Raw genomic sequence first — 26,821 nt, forward strand, 5'->3', positions numbered from 1 at the left:
ATTCGTACCAATCCTAAAGAAATGTGAGGGGGTTTTCTCTTCCCAACACACACAGCTCAAAAAGAAGGTGCTTCAGCACACTAGTTTAATACAGACCCTGTAAATCTGCGTTTCCTAGGAACAGAAGCACACACAGACCCTCTGACCACATGTCAGAGCCCCAGAGAGGGGCCAGCACCAGTGAGACATTTTGTTACAAACAAGCATTAATCTGCCCTGTGAACCCCAAAGTGGGAAAACACAGAGTGCTGAAGGCACGAGAAACTCAGAGCTGGGCAAAACCTCTCACCTCTGCACTCCCTCCATCTTACACCACGTCCTCTGTGAAGCAAAGCCAGACGAGACAGAGGCAGCAGTCACATCTCAGCAGAATGGAGAGTCTCTCCTCCCTGCCTGTGAGGAGCAGCAAGGAGACATCTCTGTACACGGGATTTCTGGTCTACAACTCCTGCATGGCAAAGCTCACAGCCAAACTGCTGCCACCGCTCTGGGATGGGAGTCTCATGACGCCTGAAATCCTGCAAGTGTTGGCAATCCTGGTGCGGAGCCTCCAGGGGAATGAAGAACATGATCTTACTGATAACAATAAGTATTAAATAAAAATGAACAACTTCCCATGGCTGGAAAGTTTGCTACTCCCTCCTCCACCCAAACCCCCAAACCTGTGGATATCAAGGAACTGTAAACATGTTTGGAGATGGTTGCATATATTCCTCTCCATGGTGAATGGCAGCTTTATTAGTGCAGGAGGAAACAAAAACTGAAACAAAACCAAGCAAACTACTGATGAACAACCAGTCGTTTTAAACTGATGGAGTTTCAGGATGATCCAGGAAAGTTCCTGGAGTTTCTTCCTCCTCTTTATAATGTCATGTTTCTAATTTACTTCATTTATATTAATAAACACTGGATTACGCAACTATTAATCTAGCTGAGAACTGCACTAAAGCTCACTAAATCTGTCTCTAATTATTATGATTAATAGTCCAAAATGATCAGCTTCTCAAATTAACAACCTGCAGCAACTGATATAGGATAAAGGATATTTTTCTTAGTAAACAGGTTCTTCAGTCTTCTTAGTTAATGAAACCTTGAGCAGTCCATTCAGTAGTACTACATTCTAATTCACCATGACTACCTATTTACATAGATTTGAATCGATTATGCTGCCACTATGGATTTATTTATTATTTTTCAATTGCACTAAAACTTTGCCTCATGCTTATTTTAATACAGCAGAAATACATCTTCAAGAGCTGAGAGCTTTGGCCTTCTTCTTATCATTGTATACAGAGCTTGTACTATAGTTTTTATTATCATTACTAGTCTTATTATTCACCAATAATAATTTTCAAGAACAAGTTCTCCATTTAATACCTAAGCTTTGCAAAACAGTGTTCTAACACATCAAATATTTATTAACAAATTAAAAATGCATAACCACAAAAATACTATAGGAATTACTGCTATTACTGTGTCCTTTCAATACTTCTGTGATTACTACTCCAAAGTCTGTTATTTTACAGTGATTTTTAAAGAATATTACAAGAAACTGATCACACAACCTAAGTTATACCATCTACAAGAGAGACACACTATAAGGAGAGTCTTATCAAACTCACAAAAAAAGTATCAAATATTTTCAGTTCCAATACCCTTAGATTTGGTTTTCTACATTGGGCAGTTCTACCCAACAATCACTGAACACAGTTGCAAAGTCTGAGCCACAAATACAGTTGGCGAAAAGTAGCTGAAAATAGGAAAACAATGGTAAGCTTATGCTTTACCATCCTCAAACTAAAAATAAGGTTCTCCTGGCACTTGAATACGAGGCACTTAGTAAGGACCACATCTACTACACTGATTTACAAACAAGTAGTCAATATGCCCCCCAAGCATCAAGACACAGTGATATGGGCTAAGAGGAAAAGAATAACATTCAAATGAATGGCAGTTCCTTTTGCCATCTAAGACACACGGAAACTTCAGTGTCTTCTCTCTTAAACAAGAATTGATAGCTCTTGCTCACATTATTTTCACCAGCAGTCTTTTTTCTCCAACATCTCCCATCAGTATGACTTTTTTTTTTCCCCTTGAACTAAAAACATGAACAGCCCTGCATGGAAAATTAGGCCCTGCATAACTCCCACAGCTGCAGGGAGCCTAAGGAACTGTTCATTAAGAATTAGACTTCAAACTATATTGATTCGGTCAGTGCCATAGGGATGTGTCTCAAGAGAGGCAAAGACAACTGATGTTTCTGGTTTGTCCATCATGATCCATTCCTAGGACCTCTGCCATGTTATTTACCAATGTGCTTCTATGGCAAATAACCAAATGGCCATGGCTTTTATTTCTCTTGCTCTTGTCTTCTGGCATCATAATATACAATGCCATTGTGATAGTTGGTCTTCTACTATTGGTCTCACATTTCTCTTAGGAATTTTTCGTGGGCTATGACACATGGGGAAACATGCAGTGCTTACTCAACAGATCCTCCTGGATGTGACATAGGCTGCACTCCATACCCTTTTCCCAAGGTAGATGCCACATATTTCATGGTCCATATACATCTGATTGCCCAATTTGTGGTAAGTTTATATTAATTCAGAGAAGCTTTTCTCTGACACAGGATTGAGGAGAAAATACAGAAGTCCTACTTTCAAATATGTATTGAAAAGCTAACAGAACCTAAAACACTGTTGGTGAAGAACTTGCTTTCACTTGAAGATTCCTCTTATAAATTTCAAATTACATGCCCAGTTTAAACAAGTTTGTGTTCGGTACTTCTGTCATCATCCAAGTTATTAAGGTTCATTCTTTAGTACATGTGAGTAACCAAGACAGCAAAGATGAAAAGGGAAAGTCAATAGCTAAAACAACTGGTTTGGCAGCTGCATGGAAGAAACAGGAGTGGTTCAGCCACTAAATTCTCACATATGAGTCTGGGAATGCCCTGCAGAAGACTACTTAGCACACACTACTGGCTGGTGTGTGGGAAACCTAAGCACAAGACTGTTTCAACATGAGAGGTACATTTGAATGCTCTTCAAAGCCATTGTGAAAGCCATGCAAAACCCACTCAGTTCTATTTGGAAGGTTATTGGGAAATGGCAAATTACTCATAGCTGCGTGGTTTTCCTTCTCTTGTCATTGCTCAAAATGCCAGAGCTTGTAACTAACCTGAAAAACCTAAAAATACTTTTGATACTTGGAAAAACTTACCAAATGTACCCCAGACATTATCACACTGTGATCACCCCTCAGTGAGATGAAATGTGAAAATGAAAAGTGAACAAAAACTCCTTCAAGTGATGGAATTGCACCATATCCATAACTAGAAGATATAACTGCAATTGAAAGTGATGTGATAGTGTGTTTTGCAGGTTCCTGAATTGCAGAGGTGAGAGGGCACATGGGGGACATTGCTGCTAATGCTAGAAAGCATCTTATATATAATGCTGTAATTAAGCCTCATATAACTACCCTAAATATTTAACTCTCTTTTCTTTTGACTATTCCATTCTGCAGAACATCATTCTTACACCTTTTCTGTGGGGAAAGAGGTGGAAAGAAAATTGCCAGTTTTACTCAGAGGTAATTGGGCTTACTTTCCTCTTTCTGAAACCATGGCTTCCTTCCCTTACTGTAACAGCACAACCTGGAAGAACATTTTAATCACTTCTGACACTCCAACTAGTCCTTTCACTTACTTTTCCTGAAGTAGTATAAAATTCACATCATACAGAAGAGTAAAACCACCTGAATTTCATCTGCTTTCATGTCTCAACAAGAAATTTCATACAACTCTATCCATCTGAAGTGACCTTGCAAAGTCTCAAGCCTTACTGATATATTTCTGAACTCAGACTGAATCAGCAGGAACAGACCCACTTGCAGATACCCTGAAGATTAGAAAATGGTAGTTTGCTCCTGTGCATGTACAAGACAAACATAATTTGTGAAAGCATTCATGTGTATAAGATTTCCCAAGGCTTCACATGACACGAGTTCAGAAAACATATTTGTGCCTGATGGCATATATTTTATATCACCCAGCACTAACTTCTCTTCTCTTACCACGAATTTTCATTAAGAGAAGAAGGTTCAAACATGTAAGAAGCATTTTAGTAGTAGGTGGTTGGGTGTAGGTGATCTTGAGTTACAAGTATGTTTGCCCCATTATGACTAGTACTGACACCATGAAGAGACAGTAATATCAGGTAACACTTCTGGAGTGACATTCTTGCTAATGGTGGCTGTTTGAAAATGTCCCCAGAGCTAAATTTCGCATTAGAAATCAAATTGAGGGGATTGAGAATAGGAATTAAAAAAAAAAATGGACAAATCCTAAGAAACTCATTTAGATCAGTAAACTTTAGAGTTACTAATTTAGTATTACCAAAACCCCCTTCTTTTCATTTTGCAGTCCTTTGTAAAGTGTTGTCCTTATTTAGGTGCCACATTAAAAATATTATCAATAGATGACAATATATCATAGAGGCTTTGCTACTGTGAGCAGCAGGTTTTGATCCAGCTTCCCAGTCTGTAATGCAGAGAATTCGGGGAAAATACCATTTACTGCAAAGACAATGTCATGCTGGTTTTGGACCTCTGAGTGAATAGGAAATACACATCCCCAACGGATTCCTGACAACTTCCATACAAAATTCTTGCTGATTGTAAAAAGAAAACCCTGATATAAAAAAGAGACAGTCTATAGGGTTCCCAATCAATACACTCCAACGTTGTAATTACATATGTCCATGTTTTCTACAGATAACTGAAAAGAGTCCATTTTGTTCTCACATCTGGGAGCCAATTAAGCCACATTCAAGACACTAGAAACTGCTGTGACATAGAAAGTCTAGGACCAACAAAACCTTGAAAACTTTGGAATCTGTTCACACTGAGAAAAGTCAGTGCAAAGTTTCTTTTTAAAAAAAAAAAGAAATTATCCTGCTAAATTTACATTATACAACTGTACCACGTGCCCAGTGCTGAACAATGAGAACTGACAAATGCTCAGTGCAAGCTTCAACACTTCACAAATAGGAATTTATTTTTGAAGACTCAGTCTTATATTATTTCCTACCTTCAACATTATATTCAGTCTTAGAGTTTTAGAACACTCACCTCAGGTATCCCTAAAACAGACAAAAGCCAAAGATCTTTCAAATGGGCAAGGTTTACAATTTTCCATGCAGAGAGAAAATTACAATCCTTCAGGTAGAAATTGGTTAGGTAAAGGATGCAAATACTGCAGGATCAAAAGGCCTAGTAAAAAGAAAGAAATATCATCTTGGTGCTCATAACCTGCATTTTATAAGACATTCCTTGAATGAAAGAAGCATGTCTCAGAGACATTCATTTTAAGATTCCCTGAAACAAGACTGCTCTCTTGAGAAACTAGATTACAAATAATACAGTATATTTTTTAAAAAATAATAAATATTTTTTTACAATCACACCTTGTGGCGTCCAATAGGTTTTTACCTATCAGAAAAAGTTGGCAAACTGAGGATCACGCAGACAACAAAAATTCCTGGCAGGTATCCCCTCCTTGCCATGCACAGCCCTCTCAGGTTATTTACTTAAGTAGCCTCCTGACTCCAGGTTAGACCTTGTGTTCCACCTTGAGCTGCAGATTATAGTCCACCCACATGAAGTTCAAAATGTCATTTCTCACTTAGTTAATGAGGAATAAACATTTTTGGAAGAGGTAACTCACTCTTATTTTTAAAGTAAGGCTCCCACAGACCTCTAATACAAAAGAATAGAAGTCCTGCTGCATCCTTATTGCCACACTTGCTAATCACAGCTCTTCAATTCACAGAATAGGACACTTAATATTCCCTCTCCACCATCATAAATACTCCATTATTAAGATTTTCTGAGAAAAACTGTTCTCTTTCAGAAATGCATTCTAAAAACCTCACTGTGAGGTTTCCCATTCTGGGGAAACCGCTAAAGATTCCCATGGGAGCACTACCATGCCTGAGGTGGGTGCCCTCTGCATTCACTATCCCTACCATCCTGTGGGAGAAAAAAGGTGGGGACTGGTGGGGAATGAGGGAGAAACATTTCCTGAGCATCTCTAATTACAGGCACCACTACCATCAAAGAGAGGTTTAATTGGCCTGATTCTTATTTTAGCCTTGTCTGTTCACTCCTATTTAACAATTACTGAAAGACATTGTGCTGTTGGTCTTTAAATTATTTTTAGGTACCATTAGAAGCCTGGTGTTAGCAAAAATTCTTGATTTAATTTGTCACAAAGACAGTAATGAACATACTCAAGTAAGAAAGACTCCACACTGACAAAAACAGAAGGAAAAGTGAAAGCTCATCAAGTCATAGCACAAAAATCTACAGATCTCCCACTAAAGAGAAGGTGCTCAGTGAACACAGCTCAGGTTTGTTGTGTCAGTGCTGCAGTGTTTTAAGGCTACTACATATCATCAAGCTGGGAAAAAATGCAAATCTGAACTAATTCCTGATGAGTTTGTGGCATATTTGCTTCCTGGCTGCTCCTCTGCAGCTCTGGGTAAACTCAGAACAGTGGCAAACTGTAATACTGGAAACTGTTCCTAATAGGAATGATGAGGGGTTTGAAGCATCAGGTAGGACCAGCATGTTCCAACCCTGGGGAACACATTACCTAAACACAGACACACAAAAAATTATCTTAAAGACAACAAACTCAACCTTACAAAAGTAAGGGATGAGTAAGCTATTCTCTAAATATACACATGAGCCTTACCATCATCTGCATGAAGATGACAACCTCTGTCATGATGGCTACAGAGAGGAGACTCAGGCAGAATATAAATACTGGGAAACACAAAGCTCTCCACAGCATCCCAGACTGCCACACCTTACATCAGGAAAATGCTCTTTTTAGGAAAGACTCGTGTGCTGCAAAATGCTGCTCTAAGGGACAGTGGCAGAACTGAGTGTGGTGATGTTGAAAAATTCTAAGAGGCAGCCTTTTGGTTTACATGGATTCAATATATGATCTGGGTTTATTTTACTGCTGTCAGAGATAGTACTAAAATCTGGAGGTAAATGAAAAACATGAATATGTCACTGTTAGAAAAAAGTTCTACATTTATGTCTCAAGAGGCTTTTTTTTAATTGATTTTTTATTTAATCCACACTACTTTAGAGCTACAATAGACATCCTAAAGCACTTTTTAAAAAAGCCAAACTTTCAGTGACTAAAATTGTTACAAATTACTTTAAAATAGTGCACAACAAAAGTTTCTGTTAATCAAAAGAGCTTTTATCATAAGAACTAAAAAATTGAGTTGAGTGCTCTTTTAACAGAAGAATTAAAACAAAGATATGAGTACCAGAAGAAAAACAAACTCAACAACTTTTCAGTTTTCTGCTAGTCATCTCCTAGGTTTATTTTATTCTTCAGATAATGCTCCCCTGTGAATTGATAAAAGCTGGACATTTATCATTTGTCCAAATATTTATGACATTTGGTGGCAAGGCAGGTTATAATCTAAGTCTGGATTTCCTGTTGCACTTCACCAGTAAATCCTGTCTCCTGAATGGTGGAAAAATTATCTCTAAAATCTGAATTTGCTATGACTAAGCGAAAGTTGGACCAGTTTCTTGGTGATGAGTGAATGAACAATACAAATGCAGTCAGCTGGAGTCAAGTCTGCATGCAGTTGTAGTATGGCTGATTTTATCTCTACTTAAGCCTCTTAGAATGAGATTTTATGATGTAAAAACACTACCAAGTTTTTGAAGTGGGGTTTTACTTCCTAACACTGATAGGTTTGTGGGTTTTTTTAATTTAAACTGTAATTTTTTCTGTTATCCTCACCCTTCTTTTTTCATATTCTATTCTGTCTTTACTTGTACTGATCAAATAATATAGTTTTATTCCTTTCTTCAATGTTATTTCAGATGCTGCAAAGTGGAAAAAAACGCCCTCAACCCTGACTTTTCTAAGGCTAGTGGTTGTCCTTTTTCACAAGTAAATGAAACAACTGTGAGTAGTGTTGTATTTTGCATTTGAGCTGAATGGGTGAGATTTTTAACCACTGTACTTCATGGCACAGAAGACAGAGACACTGAAGACAGAGACACTGGAAAAGGCAGTGAGGTGGCAGCTTCTCCACACCAAACACAAGGTCATCAATAACATGAACTGTGTGAATGAAGGGGTGGTATTTGAGGGATATGAATTTGAGGAAGGAAGAGAAGGGGTGGGGAGTGAGAAAGGCAAACCAACTACTGAGAAGCGAAGAGTGAAGGAGACAGCCAAAGTAGAATCGTAGAACAGTTTGGGTTGGAAGGAACCCTTAAAGGTCATCCCGTCCAACACCCCTCCAATCAGCCCACAAAGTCTGGTTAAGCACACTGAAGTGGGGTTTGAACTGTGAGCAAATCAATTCTGCTTACATTCTCCAAAAAGCAGAAGAAATACTGCACATTATTTGTTACAAACACAAGACATCTCACAGGATTAAAAAAATTAATCCCCTTAGAAAAACCCTCAGATTCAGGACAGATTTTTGATCAAACCAGATGAAAACACTTCTGCGGCCTTTGTTACCTTGGCATTTTCTGAAAAACTCAAATCAAATAAGAACTTCTAAACGAATTAACAGGCAAAGTTACATAAAGCTCTAAGCAAGACAAGAAAAGCCAGAAACTGCATTGTACAATGTTACAATTAATCATTAATACAGAGTAACATTTAATACATTTCTTTTGAAGTTCAGCGTTATGGGAAATACTGGGGATGGAAAGCCTCGGGTAATTGCAGCGAGCAGGTGGTTTAGCCCGAGGAGCTGCAATCAGCAAGACCTTTGTATTTTCATTATTATTTCTTTGTAAGAGATCAGAAGACAACGTCTTTAGTTAACACGATGTAACTTCAAAGTCCAGGTATGGTTGTGCTGAGGAGGAAAAACAGTGTGAAGAACCTCAAAAACCACCAACAGATACAGCCATGGCTGGAGCCATGGACAGGACAAGGCTGTCACAGGAGCGGTCTCAGAAATCATCCAAAGACAGTGAAGCCCCAAAACAGAAGGGGATTGAGCCAATTGTTCTCTCACATGAATAATGCTACTTCTCTGTACATGCTTGGAAATTACCCATAAAGTTTTAGAACATCTGTAATGTTTTCTAAAATGTGATGAATGTTTGTGAATAATATATCTTAAAGTAATTTTACAATTTGGGAATCAATCGAGATACCCTTATGAAATAAGTTACAAAAGACCACATGACACACAGATTCCTTGAAATTTTCACTAAGAAACAGTTACATTCTTCCAGAAATGTGATTTACTGCACAAATAATCATGGTTCAGAGGTGGCCTTGGCCATGCTGGGTTCATGGCTGGACTCAATGGCCTTAGAGGGCTTTTCCAGCCTAAATGATTTTATGATTCTATTCTTGGGGAAAAAGTCCCATTCAGGTTGCGACATGTCATAAATTAAAGCAAATTATTATATTCCATATATAATTTTCACATTTAAGAAGTTCTTGACTTTCACCAAGAGGAAGTTTTCAGGAATTTGACGGTTCTGCATGTTCCAGCCAACCCCTCTCTGCCACACCCAGCAACAAGTGCCCAGTGCAAACATCTAAGGGGCATTGTGAGGAAGTTAAGGCAAACATTTAAATATTTCATTAAATTAACTTCTCTCTGCTTGCAGGCTTTTCTTTCAGCTGTACAGTCACTAAAACTTATAAACTAATACCAATGCTTATGCAATTTTAATTTGACTGATGTGATGAGAGAAGAAAGTATAATTTATCATACAATAGATTTACTTTCACACAGTCATGTGGTCTTTTGCCTTCATCCTGGCACCCTTTGGTTTCAGTCACCTCCACGGAGCTGCTGCAGCAATATCTGGTGAAGCAGAGTTGTCAGAAGTGATGCTGGTAGGTTTTGGTCAAAAATTGGATCAGAGGTTGAACAGGTTTTGGGGGTTTTTTATGTCTGTCTTACGGGATACAGTGACCCAGCAGCAGAGTCAAGCATTTGATAGTTTTCCTGCACACAACAGCAAAAAACTCCAAAGGAATGAACGAAAAATGCCACACATGAATCACATCAATTTAACAAAGAGCTGGATTTCAAATAACAATTTTCCATCTGGATTAAATTTGTCCTTTATAGATTTTTTTTTAAATTAAAAGGGTAGGCCAGTGGGTATGGCTGATGATGCTCAGCACAACACAAGCCCAAACCAAAAAAAGCACAGTACTTTCTGTGGCCAGAAGAAGACTTTGATGTCAGTTTGACTGCTGTTGATAACAACCAGGAAAATGACTGTCAAGCCATCAAAGACTTAATATCCAGCTAAACAATACTCTACAGTTCTTGATAGTTCAGTAAACTGTAAGTGATGTGGTCTTCATATGTAGAAATCTGCAGTGGGACTGAAATGTGGTATATGAGTCACAGTGTGAAATTCCAGAGAAATACCAGAACACTTGCAGGGATAAAGGGTGACAGGGAATCTTTGAAAATAAATCCAGATTTCATCCAAAGACCAATACAGCCCAAATCCATGCAAAAAAACTTCAATCATCAATTTTACAAGACAAAAAGCACAATGCCAGTGACAGAAGAGAACAAAAACCTGAACCACTCCTATGGTGCAGGATGTGCAGAGAGCATCTGAAACACTTCAGGATACCTCTGCAAGTGGATTAGGAATTACTGTTTCATGAAGTTCCCTACTACTTCCACTATCAATCTCTCCTTTGGCTTCTTTATATTTTTCCTCTACTCTCTCTAGCAGAGGTAACTATCTATCCACACACAGCTAACACTCACACAGAATCACAAAAGCCCCAGGCAGCCCAACAATGCTTTTCCCTCACGTTGTGTATAAAAGCAGCCTCTTATTCACCCTGACATTAAAAAGCAATCCAGCATTTAGTTACTTTCTTGCCAGTCCTTTTGTCATTATAACTTCAGCCATGCTGGCTGATGCTATCGGCTTTAAAGACCCTGTTCCCCAGGTTGTCTGTGTGCAGTTTATAAATCTGCTTTGGATTATATTGATTTACTAATTGACCAAAACACTGGATTATACACTCTGCTGGACACTTTACACATTAGGCAAAGTAATTGATAAAGACAGCATGCTCTTTGGGCTGATTTTTGTAGGATTTGATCTTTTCTAGGAGCGTACATCATTTCAAGTCCATCCTTAATAGCACAAAGAAATAACACAAAAGAAAAGAAACGGGGGAAACAGCCTTTGGAAAGTGTTATTTGCTACTGGAGGAAGGCTGGCAGAGGCAGCAGCAGGAGTAAGGGCTTGACTGGCAGCAGAGACCTGATCAATGCTCGCTATCGAGCAATCAATGGAAATTTATTAGGTAACACCCTGTGCAGCCGAACAGAGGTGCCTGCAGTAAACTGGGAAGCAAGCACCTATCCATCAAATCCCTGGAAAGAGCACTTTATCTTCCATCCCCTTGAATATACATCTGTTATTAATCAATAGCTGTTAGAATTTGTGTCCCCTCTCCTCCCACTTTTACACGAGCTGGCAACTTTCCTGTGACTGAAATAACCCAATTAATCTTCCAATAGAAAGGCAACCTTTTTTTTTTTGACAGGCAGATGTTTGACAATTGGTTTGAACAAAGTGAGGAAAAGGAGAAGGAGCAAGTACAAAATAAAAGAAAGCACATGTAATATCAGGATACAGAGCTGTAAATAGTCCATTGCTCCACCTGCTGTTGGGCTCCTTTTCCCTGCAAACTGCATGTTCTCTATTGCTAATGCTAAATACAAAAACATGCACCTACAGACAGCCTCACCACATGAATCCATTTCATTAAAGAGAACTAAATGGACTAAAAATGCACAAATCCGAAGGCAAGGCAGGAGGAGACAGAGCATTGATTTATGTCTTAAGCCTCTTTTCATTGGGATATAGAAGTATAAAAGACAGATGAGCAAGGATTGTCACATGGGCTTACATGCATCTTTGAAGGAGATGTCTATTGTCCAGAGAACAATTAAAAATAATAAAAAGGTAGGCTACAATGCAACTATTTCTTTCTTGGATCAGTATTTAAACAATGATTGCTATTCCTACCAGAAGGCCATATTCAATTTATTTTGGGAAAATATTTTGGGAAATTATTTTGGGAAAACCAAAACCAGTTTGACATCAAACTCATGTTTTGCAGCACATTTTCACCAAACTAACGTGTAGGTGTGTGCCACAAGGTGGGCGTTTGCTGAGCCTGCAGCCCTGCTGTGCCTCAGCACACGCTGACACTGTCTGACAGGAGCTTTCACCTGGAGAGGCATCTGGGCAAGCTGCTCTAGTGGAAGGTGTCGCTGCCCACAGCAAGGGGTTGCAATGAGATGAGCTGTAAGCTCCCTTCCAACCCAAACCATTCTATGATTTGATGGAACCTGATCCCAAGGACCACAGCAAAAAGAGGGAACAAATGTGTGTCTCCAGGCAACTACTCCTCTCATCTGGTACCCACAGCCACCCAATTCAGGATGCTCCACCTTCTGCATCAGCCAATTATCCTCTTGAAGCACTCTCAGAGATCAAACACATTCATCTCCTGTGGTCAGAGGTGTGGGTTTAGGTGAGCAACAGTATTCACTTCAGTAGTCAAATTACATGTTCCACTGTGGCTAATAAAATCTGCATTTCATTAACTTTTCAGTAGGCCACCCATAGCTGAATGTTTGATTAGTAAAAAGCTGTGATTCAGGTTGTGGAAGGTATTAATATAAATAGGTGATGTATTGTGAGATGTACTGCAAAACTGCTTATGAATATAATGGCTTTTGTCACTGACAGTTGTTAAACAGTAGAAGGCCAAAAGGGCTTCTCTGAATTTTCAGCAGTTAAGATCCTGAATTTGAAAAAGCATTTTGGCATTTTAAATAATAGTATATCCTTTTATACTAAGATTTTTTTCCTTTAAATTATCCATAGTAATTTTTCCTTTAAAAAGCTATTTCCTTTGTATAACCATATGGTTTATGATGTGTTTGTACTGGATACCCCAACAGTTAATACTCTGCCCATCGAATCTGTTGGACTTCTGCTATCACCAAAACCTCTCTAAAGCTGGTACATACCACTCAATACCAGCAATATACTGACATTAACACAAGCAGCACCACAGTTGCATCTTAAATCTGTCATCCCGGCCTCCCAAAGGCCTTGCAGTCCTACCCTGCTCTACATTTAGCTCCATGCTTTTAGCCTTCCAGCTAGTGATTCAGAGGTATGAAAACAGCTTGAAAATCCCAGGACTGTAAGCAAATAAAAGCCCCATAAGACAGTAGGTTCATGACCCTTAGATCTACAGTACCTGACCTTTTGGCCTTTTAGTCATCAGTTTGATTCTAATCTCAACCCCACACTCCACATATTTGCATCACAAATCTTCAGCACGTGCCCACAATAATGATCAGTCTATAGCAGTTTATTCTCGAACACTCTTGCATTCAAAACACACCTTAACCTGATTCCAGCTTCAGATTCTTGGTTCCAAATTCATAAGGTCTGGTAAACAAGAGAGCTAACCCTTGTTTACAAACATTTACATCTTCTGGACAGTGATTTCAGTTATGTCAGTAGTAACGAGCACAAGTCATTTGGCTATTTTTAAATATATCTCAGCATTATATCTCTTACTGAGAACACCAGCCTGTAAATAATTCAGTACTACCAAATTATTCCCATTATCTGATTATTGCAAGGAATGCATTGTACTTATTAATAATCACTCCAGAAACAGAATTGCTTTTAATGCCTGTGAACCTCCTTATGAAGAGAGGAGTTTATGCACTTTAATCTAAAACTAACTAGCAGCCAATTTAGACATCAAGAGCATCCCTTTTGCACTACATTATATTCAAGCACAAATTCAACTTTCCCACGCTTCAACCTTTCAGAAATACTACGGCTCCATCTAAAACATTTTGTTAGAAAATGTTGCTATTATAGCTAAGTATGAAATGACATAGTTACTGTTAACTCTTCTGAAATTCTGCCCACCTCCCAAGTATTAAAGCACTTCTTTCTCCAGGATTATGTTCTTATTTATAACAACCACATGATATGCCACACTGCTTTGCTATGCATCTGTACAGGAGGAAAATTTCACTTTCTCATTGTAACAAAGCATACACATTAGAGGTGTATTTCAGGGTGTGAGACCAATTGGACATTTATTGCTGTATCAAACCCCCCTATAGATATAATCACTGCCATGAATTTCAGAACCAGAGGTAATATGTTGGGGGGGAGGGGGGGGCGGGAGGTTTCTCCCAGAATTTGCTCAATTTGTTAGAAACACAAACTATGTGTTGAATTTACTTTTACCATGTTTTATAAGCAGGCACAATGCTCCTTGTGGTTAAAACCAATGTCTAGTCTGAATTCTCTTATAATTGATATTTTTTTCTATTTGACACTATGTTTATCATGTCTCTGGTAATCAGGACGATTATTTTTTCTCTATTCCTTTACTATCCAAAGAATATCAAAGACTTCAGGAGTTGTGACCTTCTACATGGGAAAACCAAACCACACAAAGAGCCAACACCTTCCTGCAGTTTAAGGCATCGCACACACCATGGAGGGACACACACCTCTGTCACACTTTCTCCTCATTATTGCAGCCCCCTGTCATCAGGCACAGAATCACTTTCCCTTTCCATCCATCCTACACCCACATACTTTATATTTATCACCACAGTATAAGATCTTTCTGTCACACTTTCAGTGGTGGTGGGTTTGCTCCACCTGTTTCTTTCTTTGATCCAAAAGAGTAGATGAAACCCAGAATATTGGTTTTAGCTATCATGTCTAAACTCCAATGCTTGGTCAACTCCACTACTTTTCTCACTGACAGATCACAAACAGGCTGAAAAGAAAGAAGGAAACTCTTATTTGAGTTTTATCTTTTAGGTCAGATCTTCTGAATAGAATTTTCTACCATGAGAATGGGAAAAAAAATAAATAAATAAAAAGTAAAATTATTCATTCTGTTTAATGGGCAAAAAATGTATTTTCTGGACAGGCCCCAAACTTGTTTCAGATTGACAGCTATTAGCAGTTCAGACCTTACTGGAAGAGGCCAAGAAGTTTTCCAATACATCTTTGAGATTTCTTCTGAGAAATAATCACCATTAATCCAAAAGGTGGCAGAAATTATGCAGGTGTCAGTGTTCACTATGAATTGACACCATTTGTCCTCTCAAGAGGCCTTGGTGAAATTGCAGAATAATTAAAGGTTTGTGACTTTTAATTAAGAGATCTCCAGAAGAAAACCAAGGAATTCTAAACAGTGAAACAACTGCAAGAATGAAAGCAGGGACTGAAAAGAAAAAAAAATCCCTGCTGAGGGAGGCCTGCAGAGGAGAAACCAATGTTCTCAGTGGGAGAAGAGGGATGTCATGACAGTAAATTCTCCAGATAAATGTGCTTTAAAAGAGAGAGCAAACAATCATATATTTATAAAGATACTTATTTCATGAACATGTTTATCTCTCCACTCTGATAATGCTGTTTGGAAGGGTAGTCCACAAAGCACAGAGATACAGGATACGCAATTTGGAACTGTACATAATTAGCATTTACCATCTAAAAACCCCAAAACATGAGAGCTGTAGTAACTGGGTTTTGTTCCTTTATCTGCCTGTATTTTTTTACATAGTGCCCAAAGCCCTACCCTCCTAAGGGAAAGCTCTCAGCATCTTCTCTTCTCACTTTTGGGAAAGTGAGGATGAAAATTGTTGGGGCTGCAAGAGGCGCCACACTAATAACTTACTCCTTCTTATATGGTCTCAAATCACACTGTAAAAAGCAATTCCAATTGCAAGCAGATTGAAGAGACATGGAAAGTTAGTTAGGTGAGGAGGAAAACACCATGGGAATGGATGCAAGCAATGTCAGACCAATGTAATTGTCACTTTTATAAAATCTTTTAAGAATCCCCTGATCCAATTCTGAGCACAGGTGGTTGGATTTGAAAGTGTCTCCAAAATGAGATTCTGGTAATCACTGAGCTAGAAGGAATGAAATGAAGAAGGTTTCTGAGCTGGGACAAATAGATTCCATTCATCTGGACAGTCTATACTCAAAATCCAAATAATTCTGTATAAAATGCTACCTGCCTAATTCTAAAATATATTTCCTCCTGTGTAAGCAGCTGCACTCTGCAGAGTATTTTAGATCCTGTGTGCATACCAGCAAACCCAAGCCCCGTGTAGTGCTGCCTATGCTTCATTTCCCAATTTAAAGTTCATTTTTATTTATTGCTAACTCCTGAATTGATCAGGCAGACTTAAAAGATAACATCCAACAGCACAAAGTCTTATTTTGAAGGTCAATTTACACTATTAAACACAGAACCTAACAGTCAAAATTTCCATGTGCTGAAAAAATTGCTCATTAAAATTATTCAGGTAGAGCAATTGCAGGAGTTTCTCAGGGAAAAAAATTACAAACCTCTAAAAACCTTAGAAAATCAGAAATGGCATTTATCTTTGAAACTGTGACTCAAATCTGCAACAAACCAAACAAAATCCTACAACTGGTTCCTCATGGCTAATTGGTAGATAGTGCTATGGACTAAAATGAAGTTACTCCATACTTATTTTTTAACTTCACATCTGACCCATTAGCTCCAAAGCACGTGCTGTGTCACATAATGATGATCTGCAAAGTAAAGATGTGTGTTCCAGCTGGGATAACTCTAACCCAAAGCATGTGCAGCTCTACAGGTATGTACTGGCCCCACTGCCACAAAGAGTGAAAGCACCTGGGCAGTTAAGAATACAACTCTCATGCAAAAGTTATTTCATGTGACAAGACATGGGGTGCATGAGCTACAGCTGACTCAAAAGTTCTAGTAGCGGGAGGAATCTATTACTGCCCCTGCACTCAGTCCTAGTGAGGCCACATCGTCAGTGCTGTGTCCAGTTCTGGGCTCCTCAGGACAAGAGAGATGTGGAACTTCTGAAGCGGCTCCAGCAGAGGCTACAAAGATGATGAAGGGCCTGGAGCATCTCTCCTGTACAGGGAAAGGCTGAGGAGGGTGGGTCAGTTCAGCCTTGTGAAGAGATGACTGAGAGGGAACCTCACCAATGTTGACAACATCTGAAGGAGGAGTGCCAAGAAGATGGAGCCAGGCTCTCCTCAGTGGAGTCAGCCACCAGGACAAGAGGCAATGGGCAGAAGCTCAGGCACAGTTTTGAGGAAGAACTGCTTCACTTTGCAGTGACTGGAATAGATCACCCAGAGAGGGTGTGGAGTCTCCCTCATTGGATATATTCAAGAACCATCTGGATGAAATCTATGCAATGTAGTCTGGGATGGCCCTGCTTAAACAAGAAGGTTGGACCACATGACCCAACTGTGGTCCCTTCCAACCTGACCCATTCTGTGGTTCTGTGAAACAAGCCAGCTGAAGCTTCTGGCACTGGCATGGCTGATTTGCCCCCAGTTCAATCTGAGAGACCTTCAGTGATCATGGTCTTGACAAACCTGAGCTCTCTCTGCATCTCTGTCCCCCAAGCAGGCACTGAATGCTTTGTGCCTTCCCTTGAGAATGTGTCTTCCAGGGTGAGGGAGCCACAGCTCACAACATTCAGGTCTTTCCCCTCACCTCCCTTTCCACAGAACAGTAATGAATTTTATTCTTGTAAAGGGCTAACATTGGAAACTAATCATACAGAGCTTTGCACCACATTTCAAATTACCCTGACCCTGTAACCTCTCTGCTGCTGTCTTATGCAGAAACTGCTAATCCTGCTAAGGCCTGCTAAGCTCACAGGATTTTGCAGTTTGGACAATTAACAAGAGACTGGGACAGAAAAGGTCTCCTCCCTGTGCAAATCATCTATTTATGAACTGTTGGTTCTTTGCATTCAGCAAATCCCAAACAACAGCAGCTTACCTGCCTACCAGGACACCTTTGATTCGGTTTGTGGAAGACAAGGGTAGGAAAAAAAAATTTCTAAAGCCCAGAGAGGGATGCTCAGAAATATGGGCACATAAAATCACTGGCATCTAGACAGACCTGGACTTTTTTTACTTTCTCCTGGGAAAATAAACTTGTTCTATTTTTTATTGTTAAAGGATTTGGAACAATTAAGGTATTTGCTGTTCTTACTGCTCTCATTTTTAGTCTTTAGCCTCTAGTCTGCCAGAAGAAATTCAGTAAGCTGCTCCTCCCAAATATCTTATCTACCTGTCTGAGGGCCAGATTTTGACAGGAGTCCCAAGCAACCACCCTTTTAAGTAATCACATAACAGCATCAGGCTTTCATCCTGTAAAATTTGCATTTTGGGTGTTTTCATAACATGCCCTACTGGTCACCAGCATCTGGCAAAGAGGTAGCTGGTTGTGTCCAGAAAGCAGCTGACAGTAATGCCTGAGCCTCATCTGCTTAAAGCTCCAAGTGAGAGGTTAAGCAAAGGTAATTGCATCCACACTCAGCTGCTGTGTGTTCTCAGAGGATACTGGATGTGTGAGGGTGGGACTGCTCAGCCTCCACAGAGGACCAACTCTGTATTCCTTTTTTGGGAGGGCACTTAATTAAGAAGTGATCAATAACCACCACCAGTATAAGGTGAAAATGAGAAACTGCCGCCCCTCACATGGCACTGAGTGCACACACCAGTCCTCGGGCAGTCAAGTACCACAGGGACACAGGATCCCACCCTCTGCATCACTCCTTGTCTTTCTCCAGAACTGTCCCTGGAGCCACAGACCAGTTATTACCAAAGGCAGAAGATAAGATGAGCACATTGACCTGACAAACTCCTCTGACCACTCCAGATAATTTAAAAAAAAAGCAGTTTTCATTCTCACACACAAACCAGGCCAGGCCCTTTGAAGACCCACCACTGCCAATCTCTGCTTCCTGGGGAGAGGTGACAGCTTTCACTTTAATGGGAGCATCACAGAGAGCTCAGCATGACCACCCCTCCTCCTCATCCCTTGGCTTCACTCACTAGTCTAAGAGGTTCATTTGGCAGATTAGGGCAGCTCCAACCTACATATTGACAATTTACAGATGTTTTGCTCACCTGATTTGTTCCACTATTCACAAAAACATGCAGTTACCTTAGCAACTACTACATTACGTTTTATCACCGAGCTGCAGAGCTTTTCCTTTTCTAAAAACAAAGCCCACAAGCCTACTGGTACTGCAAGTCACCTTTGGTATCAGTCCTAGCCATTTCAGAAAACAAAAACAGGCACAAGTGTAATGAAAACAGCAGTCTCTTTTCTAAAATCTGTTTAAATGTTCCATTTATGAACAGATTTTCTTTGTAAATTTCTTTTATTCAGCCCTTCTGCGTGTTTGCTATTTTATAATGGGTTACAATTTGCATAAAGGAAATTAAGAGGACAAGAAGGAAGACAGGTTTTGAAATAAGGAGTGAGCTGGAATGTGGGTAGAAGACACATTAGAGAATCAAGGACATATCTGAAAATTGCTGCAAGAAGCAACGAATGCCTTTAGGCCACTCATTTCAAAGTATTCTTGCTCAATGGACATCTAGAATGAAAACTCATCTGTATTTAAATGACAAATCAACAGAACACTGAAAGTTTTTCTAAAATGAGAGATATCTTCCTCTGTGAACACATCTAGAAGAAAGAATAATTATACTTGGAAAATCCTTGCAGTTGGTTATGTACCAGCACTGCTCCCAGGCACTACTGCTTCCTACAATACCTGAATTTACATTCCAGTGAAATAAATTTGTTTTGAGAGGCATATTGGCATCATGTCCCATGAAATGGTGTGGAGACATGTAAACAAACATTGAGCGACCTGGTACCTTCACACTGCCAGCTGCAACCTGAACCAGCCTTGCATCCAGACTCACTTCCACTTCTTCAAATGTTCCTGTGTTGCTACCCAATACTGCACTGCACAATCTGGATGGGAGGGAAATGAAGTTTTCTCTTCAAAAGGAATATATTTGGGGACATAATTTTGCTTTACTTACATCAACTGAAAACCAGATTGTATTTTCTCAAAGCTGTAAAAAAGTATTAAGGTTTATCTTCAGTAATAACTAAAGTTAGTGAACCTGTTGAGTCTTCAGATTTTAGCAAGTCACTGATTTAAATCCATAGAACAGTGCTTAGACTCATTTTCTAATATATTATTTTAACTACCTTGGAAATTAGGAATGAACTTAAATACTGCCTTGAGTTAATACTTTAATGAAAGAGCTTCTGAAAAGGTCTTGAACAACACTGTATGATAACCTTTTATAGCTGTGACAGGATGTTTGATTTCCAGTTACCTGCTCTGCAGTGCCCATTTATGCGTATCTGAATACACCAGAGAATCCAGCTTCTGCTTTCTGCAGAATGTGGACACCTTTCAAAGGCTAATTTTCCCATTAAAGATAACTAAAATAAAAAGCAGCTGGACAGAGAATTTTTCTCGTCTTTCTTTTTAAATTTTTTAATAAGAAACAAAAAAAGGCAAAGTGTCTTAACAAAGTGATAAAACTTTGTGGGAAGCCATCAGTACAAAGTTCAATCCAAACTGACAATTTTAATTGCAATTAATTAAAGCAGTGATAGGAAAGTTATCTAGTATCCAGTAAGCTATTACTAATTAATCTTCCTGCAAATCTCACTGAGGATGGGTCTAGGCACTTAAGGTCTAACTCAGTGGTTTTCCAGTTTATTGACTCTTGAAGTTTTCTCTGGCCAGTTCAGCCTCCAGTACAGTGAATTTAGGCCAGCTGGCCAGATTTGGGGGGTTTTTTGTTATCCTCATGGAGCCCTGGAAGGGTCCACTGACTTCTTTTCTGTGGCCACCAGGCTGAAAACACCTCTTCTGAGCTGTAAGTCACTGCCTCATTTCTACTTCTATCCCTTTCTACTCTCTCCCCTCTGAGCACCTCTCCATCTGAAGCTCAGCATGACTCTGCTTTGAACCTGCTCCTTCTGCAGTGCTGAAGAAAGTCACTGAGGCTGACCAGCCATAATTGCCTCCCCAGTTCAGCACACAGGGCTTTCTGGAGCCTTCTGACTATTTCTAAAACCACAGCTACACTTCCATAAGAATTTATATATATTTTCTTTTATAATAGATACAACTGTGATCTTTTCATTTTAATACATGGCTGCCTGTACCCATCACCCTGATCTGCCCTGAACACAATTCGCTCTGATCATAGATTTTTAGAGCAAGGAACTAATCCTGTCCACTGGTGTCTATTACAATTGTGTTATACACTTTGTATCCTTATCCATTAATTCACCCTGTGACCACGTTCAATGCTCTATGCCTATTACAGATGTAAAATAACTATATGAACTAATACTACTGCTGTGGCAACTAATCTTTTACTTGGGTCCCTTTCAACAAGAGAGATGCAGAATGAAACATAAATTTACTCCTACTTTCTACATTAAGATTTATTTAACTTGCTGAATAATATGATGTATTTAAAAGGTATTAGGAAACCACAGTAATGCCAATGAAGCATTAAAATGCATCAGTACTCCTTGTTACATCCTTTCTCTTAAACCACATGGTAGGCAGAGCAAACCTCCCCTCCTCAACCTCTACTAAAAAGTGCTACAGCTTTGATCAGCACTATTAAAAATGCTACCATATTCCAGTTTAGTATGGATGAGTTTCAATGTTGGGGGAAAGAATTCAAACTGTGTGCAACAACAACTTGTCTAGGCTGCACACAGATGCATCTAACACATATGAAATGAGTTACAGGAAAATGATATGAATTAATATACTACTGTAATTTATGCCACTCATTCCCTTGGCATAATGCTGCACCACACCATCCATTAAAATTCATAGAAACAATTCGTTGCTTTTTAATTTTTACATATTTATGAGCACTTATTTGAAATTAAAATTATTTTCTTATTGACACTTTCTCCCATCTTGACAAAAAAAGAACAATTTTGAACATTAAGGCCTAATGACTTCAATATGTTTTGCAGATATTAATCATACTTGGAATGCCACAAAAATGAAGAGACATTTACCCAAATCCAAAATACAGCAATCAAGTAATTAAGACACCTAATCCAAAGCCAATAAATTATATTCCAAGCAGCAAATGTGGTGATGTAATTATAACTGTTTTAGTACCTTTGCCTATTAAGAATATTTGAACAACAAAATAAGAATTAATGGCAACCTCAGCTGTCAACATCAACAGAAACAGTACTTTCATTTTAAAAGAAAGCAGATGTATTTTCTTAGGTTCAGAATGCACATTGTATTTCCCGTGTTAGCCACATCACCTTTAATTACATCAAGCAATTTGCTTTACACTATTGTATATGCAATGATAGACATGACAATGTGTAATAAAGAATTAGAACAAAACTGAAAATGACTGAACTTAACAAACAGCTCCAACAGATAGAGGGTAAAACTCCCCTTTGTTTTGCAAAATAAATACAAAGTCATAACATAAAAATTGTGACAGACTCTCCATCTTCACAGCACCTGGAAAAACATGAAAGGCACAGGAGCACCCTAACAGGGTAAATGACTTGCATTGATATTTACATCCATCTGAATTTATCCAGCATGATTCCTTCCTGTGTGGGGTATATCTTTTCTGTTCTTCATTGCACAGATGTGCTAAGAGGAGATGGACTTTGGGAATGTATCTTTGGAGACTGCAGGCTGAACCTCAACCTTTTCTCTGAGGGCTGGGGGTGAAAGGAAAGAGGGGAAGAGGAGGCACCAATAGCCACTCGTAATATAAAACAAGTACTTTCCTGAATACTTTGCAGAACACAATGGTTCATTTCTCATCAGCTCCATTAATTGCCATCACTGATGCTTGTCAGCACTGCCCTCCAGCACCAGCCTTGCAACTGTATTTGCCATAATGCACTAGACAGAGCCTGGTAGTCACACCAATTCAGAAGAACCAGTGAGCACTCGTCTCTCTGGCTCACAGAACACAGGAATCTGCAGGCCCCTGTCATGTTTTCACACTGCCAGTACACTCAGAGTGCTTTCAAACCCATCAGGCTCCCCAGTGATGTTGCTATCGGGGCTCTGAGGAACCAGCCACGATGGCCGAGGCCCCTGCACTCCTCTAAATACACATTTCTTCTTCTCCACTGACTAATTTGTATCACAGACACCTGATTCTGCTTTATCCTAAATAACTATTTATTTATTATATACTTATGTACACCTGATTGTGGTCTATTCTAAATAAATACTTCTTTGGACACAAAGCTCAGGATTGCTTCCAATTAGAGTAGCATGTTGGTTTTTAAGCAGATTCAACATAAATTTTGAGAAAGGGTTCTGAAAGGTGCTATTATATAAACCTAGGTGGAAAAAGTTTTCCAAATTAAGCACATGATAAGACACATTGGGTAAAATACTGACATTTCCACATCCAAAATTTGTAAAGAAGTTGAAAGCTTCCATAAGGACCACAGAGTTAGGAAAAAACCTAACTACAGTAAAAGCAAACCATTTTTATGCATTTTGCTGTCTTCAAGGAAGTGGATATATTGTCAGGTTGAGTCTGGAATCTTAATCTCTGATCAATGCCTTTCAAATTCTTTCTATGTAAGCAATAGTTTAATGCCAAATAATAAACCAAGTATTTTTAAAGGGGATTCTTAGACAAAAAGTTAATATTAGGATTGTCAGGAGAATATATCTTTATTTTCAGAGTGATTGTGCATGTTTCCCTTTGCTTTGAGAAAAAGAGGATCATTAACATTTAAATTGAAGTAAATGAGACCAATTTCTACGCTGAAGGGCCTGCAAAGCAGGAAACATGATCCAGCATCCAGCAAACTGGCAAATCAAGTCTGTTATCAGCACCTCTTGAATAAAACTCAGTGTAATGCTGTGTACCCAACTCACCAACACATTTCTCAAGAGGCACAGCCCATAATGACCTTTGAACAGCCAAGTAGATGTTGGAATAGGAACAGTCTTGGGGTGCCGGAGACTGTGGTAACTTCACATCTACAAGGTGAAAGTCTGAGGCTTAACAGATCAGTGCATTGCCAGAATAACACAAACAGTTCCCTCCTCACGGTGTAATTACAGAACCTGTAATAATCTCGAACCTGACAGAAGACACAACTCAAGGGGAAAAACCACAGAAAGGTGAAAAAAGGGTTTTCATTTTCACAGTCTTGCCTGGTTTCAATGCAGACACAACCATGCAACATCCCGGGAGACAACGGCCGCGGGATTGGTTCCGCACGGAGCTGTCGGAGCCCCAAAGCACCAATGATTCCTGAAGTGACAGCAGATCCCTGACATCCCCGTTAGGATCCAGCTGTGGCATTTGAGGCTCAGGGTTAGAAAGCAATCCCTTCAATCACAGACCTGTCCTTCCCACAGACATGTGCCACTCAGCTGCGGCTCAGTGTGGCTTCACCACTTTAATACGTGGTGTCACATTAACTCTGAGCTGTAACAGCAGGTTGAGTCCCTATGGAATAATCTCTTCCATGAGCACTTTAAAAAGTGTCTTGGGTAGGATTAACTTTCTGTCTGTCAGAAAGAAAAGAGAGCCAAAATATTTTGCCCTGGCAAAGAACTGTGAAATACTGATTATTTTTTTTGTTAGTTTTGCTCTTAGGATCTTCCCATTTCTAATTTGCACTTTTATTACTGTATCAAAACAGGCAAGATAAAAGTTGTATGCCAACTGCAGCCAGATTCATAATGACTAACACTTCAGAGCCCTAATGAGTGTTTAACACTCTCCTAATGCAGGCAGTGTACAATAATCATTTCTATAATCAGGCTATGAAGCTTCTGGCTCTTCTCTGACAAAGTCCCCTCTCTCTTCCCTCCCTCTATCACAACACACAGACAAGCTGGTTCAAAACACAGAAAGAAAGGACACACCAATATCTTTGTCACATAGACTTAAAAAATGTATTTCAAACTTTAAATAGTGTTGTAGGTCTGCTACTGAAAAATGCAAAAAACAAAATTGAAGAGTAAGACTGCAATATGCTTTTGTGTTTTTTACACCCAGATATTGCCAACAGCAAGACTGAACTGTAAAAAATAAAGCCCTTATGAATTGTGGAAAATGTGCAAGAGCAGAAATACCAATGGAGTTATTTTTCATCCTATGCTACCATTGTCTAGGACTTAGTTGAGAGAGTATAACCAGATGGGTGAAAAAACTCAAATTTCTTTCTTCATTGCTGGTGTGACAGGAAAAGAGACCTGCACAGGCCTGGATTGGGACAGAGTGAGGTGTTCAAGGCCAGGGTGGTCAGGGCTTGGAGCAACCTGGTCTAGTGGAAGGATTACCAGCTCCTTGCAGTACTAAATGGCCTGGAAACTTCAGACTATTCCAAATACTTACAATTTAGCATATTCTGCAACTGGACAGCAAATGCCAAACAATCACACAGAGACCATGGTTGCCATTATTTTAAATAAGAAACAAAGAATTATGGTAAGATTTGGTTCTCTTTTTTCCCCATTCATTAAGCTTTGCATCCTTTAGTGGAAATGCATACAGAGAGTGGGAATCCTTACCCTGAAAAAAACATGTTATTGATACTTCTTTCAGAAATTTTCAATCCTTTTTTTCCCAAGATAAATGATAAATGATTGTTTTAAATTTGGGTTTAATTACTGTATTGGATGAAGACTGAATCATCCCTCCAACTTCTGTGCAGTCTCTGAGTTTTTACCACAAGAAACCTTAAACAATTTTAACATGTCTTATTTTAATTTTTTAGTGCATGAACCTTTATCAATCATAGAATTTTTAAATGGTTTGGATTCAGAGGGACTCAAAGACCATCTAGTTCCAACCCCCTCCCATGAACAAGGACACCTTCCACAAGAACAGGTCTTTGGCGACAATCACAGCAAGGAAGTTGGGAGTGCAGCATTTCACCACTGATATTTTGCCTAATATGTAACACTAAAAAAATGTAATATTTTGGTAAGTAGGGAGTCCTTTCCAAAGAAAGGAAGTCTCCAATTACCATTTGAGGTTTTTTTCAGAACTAGCCAAAATCTTCTATTTGGCACTTAACCATGCAGAGCAATTCAACTCACCTCATAACTTCTTGTTAAAGCAGTGAAGGTAAACCAGCAACAGTATCAAACTAGATATTTTTGGAAACACTTACTACCAAAATAAACATATTTTTTCTGCTTACTGTTTGACAGCGGAACAAGAGCATCGAACTAAACCAGGCAGAGAGCAGGTGCTTTGCTAGATAAGCAAAATGTCCCATACCAGATCTGGGTTACTGCATCTTCTACTTGAAGATTTTGAGATGCCAATCACTGTGTTTCTGACAAGAGATGAAATCCCCAGTGGACTGAGCCCATCATTTCCAGTGAATTTCCATACCCTGGCAGCAGGCACAGCACTGCATTGACACTCCTGACGGATTCCTAGTGATCTATTAGCAGTTTACTCTTGCTGATTAAATGCAAGGCAGCCCGACAGCAATGCAAATTAGTAAGCAGGAAGAAATAATTAGAAATTTGATTCATTATGGGAAAGAAGAAAATAATTTCAAATAGGACTATTAAAGTAGTTAAAACCACATCTTCACTATGTTCTAATTTCAGTTAATTATAAAAAGACAACAAACTGTTTTGCAATATTGAGTTCTGATTGGAGAAAGAGAAAATTTCATAATGGGTGAAGACAACATCTGCAGGAGGTTTTTACAAAGACTGACCTGATTAAGAAAAAAAATGCATTCTTATTCACATGGAAGTTAAAATCTGCCTTTAAGGATTTAAGACTAAAAGCTAATGGGAACAAATCT

The 26,821-nt window shown here is 39.1% G+C and overlaps 1 protein-coding gene across 9 annotated transcripts in view; it reads right to left on the reverse strand.

The window, feature by feature from the left end:
- NAALADL2 (N-acetylated alpha-linked acidic dipeptidase like 2) overlaps positions 1-26,821 on the reverse strand; it is a 439,661-nt gene that overhangs the window by 289,099 nt on the left and 123,741 nt on the right. For 2 of the 9 annotated variants that reach the window (XM_071566286.1, XM_071566284.1), the window contains exon 1: positions 290-548. The exons of the other annotated variants lie outside the window; for them this stretch is intronic. The gene's annotated coding sequence lies outside the window, so the exon portion shown is untranslated. Of the gene's footprint in view, positions 1-289; positions 549-26,821 lie in introns of those variants that run through there. 9 annotated transcript variants of the gene reach the window in all.

The sequence above is a fragment of the Pithys albifrons genome, chromosome 11 (genome assembly GCF_047495875.1).
Source record: "Pithys albifrons albifrons isolate INPA30051 chromosome 11, PitAlb_v1, whole genome shotgun sequence".
Taxonomy (NCBI): Eukaryota; Metazoa; Chordata; class Aves; order Passeriformes; family Thamnophilidae; genus Pithys; species Pithys albifrons.